The following is a 2,166-nucleotide window of genomic DNA, read 5'->3' as shown; positions in this document are numbered from 1 at the left end:
TGTGCAGTATTTATTTCAAATGTTTGTTAAAACAGCATTGTTATTTCTCAGGACAAGAGCAAAGATCACCCCCTGGAGAAGCTTAGGAACTCTGTACAGAACTTTACAGAACAGAGGCAATACTTTAGCTTAAACCTGTCTGCTGACCAGAGAATGGAATTCTGTGTGGACTCAAGGAACAACAGGAAACGAGGCAGGGATGAGGAAAAGGAAAGTGCCCATCTGAATCACACTTCAGCTGCCATCAGGGCACATCTTGTGATGGTCACAGATTGTAGGCTCTTTTTTGGAAGGTTCGGGTTCAGCCCAGGATTACTTTTGTCTACTTGGCTACACCCCTGGCTGAGGTGCCATGAGGTCAATGTCACTCAAGTTCCTGGCCAACCAAGCTCCCTCAGAGAAGAGTCCCAAACTGAGGATCAAGTTCCTCCGGAAGTCATTCCTATCAGTGGCAAAGCAGTAGACGCCCAAAGACAATTTCCCACATTGTCCGGTATTTTGGGGGTTTCATTAGCCAAGCTTGCAGTGCTCACCGGGACCCCGCTGGAAGCCATAATAGGAAGCGTCACACAAACCTCATTGGAGGCTAAGATTCACTTTTTATGGCACATGGTACAATAGGTTTTGACAAGCATAGAGTTATGAATATACTACCACAATCGCGATAGAGAACAATTCAATTACCCCAAAAATTCCCTTGTCCTGCTTCTTTAGAGTCAACCCCTTTCCCCACCACTAACCCCTGGCAACCACTGATCTATTTTGGGTCCCTATGCCTTTTCCAGAATGTCATACAGAAAAAATCATGTAATATTCAACCTTTTGGGTCTGACTTCTGTTACTTAGCAAAATACACTTAAGATTCCTCCACGTTGTTGTAACAAGTGGTTGCTCGTTGTTATGGCTGAGTAGTATTCCACTCCAGCACTGTTGGAGGTACCACAGTTTATCTATCTGCCAATTAAAGAACATTTGGATTATACCAGCTTTCGGAAATTATGAATAACGCTGCTGTTAACATTTATGTAGTAGTTTTTATGTGAACATGAGCTTCCCTTTCTGTGAGCAGGTGGGATTGTAGTCACATGGTAGGTATTTATAAGACATTGCCAACTTGGTTTCCAAAGGGGCTGTGCCATTTCATTCCCACCGGTAATGAATGAGAGCTTCAGTCGCTCCACAACCTCACCAGCACATGCTGTTGTCAGCTGTATTTATTTATTTGCTATTCTAATAGGTTTGTGGTGGTACGTCAATGTAGATTTAATTTAACATTTCTCTAATGACTATGATGTCACACACATTTTCATATGCTTCTTTTTCATTCCTATATATCTTTGGAGAAGTCCTTATTCTAATCTCTTGCCTATTTTTTTTCTAGTGGTGTTTGTTTTCTTATTGTTGAGTTTTGAGCCTGCCTGCCTGCCTGCCTGCCTGCCTGCCTGCCTGCCTGCCCTCCTTTCCTTCCTCCCTCCCTCCCCCTTTTCCTTCCTTCCTCTCTCTCACTTTCTTTCATTCCCTTCCTCCCTCCCTCCCTTCTTCTTCCTCCCTCCTTCTGTTTCTTTCTCCCTCCCTCTCTTTCTTTCTTTCTCTCTCTTTCTCCCTTCCTTCTTTCTTTTCTTTTCTTCAGAAAGAGTCTCACTCTGTTGTCCAGGCTGTAGTACAGTGGTGATTATGTCTTACTGCAGCCTTGACTTCCTGGGCTCAAGGGATCCTTCTGCCTTAGCCTCCCAAGTAGCTGAAGCTACATGTGCATGCCACTATGCCTGGCTAATTTTTATTTTTATTTTTTGTAGAGATGGGAGAGTGGGTTTCATTATGTTACCCAGGCTGGTCTCAAACTCCTGGAGTCAAGGGATTCTCCTCCCTTAGCCTCCCAAAATACTGGGATTACAGGTGTGAGCCACCACACCTGGCCAAAATTTCTTCAGATATTCTGCATAAAAGATGTGATTTGTAAATATTTTCTCCCCATCTGTGGCATATGTTTTTATTCTATTAACAGTGTTATTTGCAGAACACATTTTAAATTTTGATAATACCTAATTTATCTTTTTTCTTTTGCGAATCATGCCTTGGGTATTTTATTTAAAAACTCTGACTAACCAAGTTCTCACAGATTTTCTTTTATGCTTTCTTCTAAAAGTTTTTTAGTCTTACATTTTA

General features: G+C 42.1%; 1 pseudogene; it reads right to left on the bottom strand.

The window, feature by feature from the left end:
* Window positions 1-330: 330 nt before the first annotated feature.
* On the bottom strand, window positions 331-554 carry LOC120362771 (mitochondrial import receptor subunit TOM6 homolog pseudogene; annotated as a pseudogene).
* Between the last annotated feature and the right edge of the window lie 1,612 nt (window positions 555-2,166).

This window comes from Saimiri boliviensis, chromosome 14, assembly GCF_048565385.1.
Source record: "Saimiri boliviensis isolate mSaiBol1 chromosome 14, mSaiBol1.pri, whole genome shotgun sequence".
Lineage (NCBI taxonomy): Eukaryota > Metazoa > Chordata > Mammalia > Primates > Cebidae > Saimiri > Saimiri boliviensis.
The sequence above is the reverse complement of the archived record's forward strand: the minus strand, read 5'-3'. Positions and strand labels throughout refer to the sequence as shown.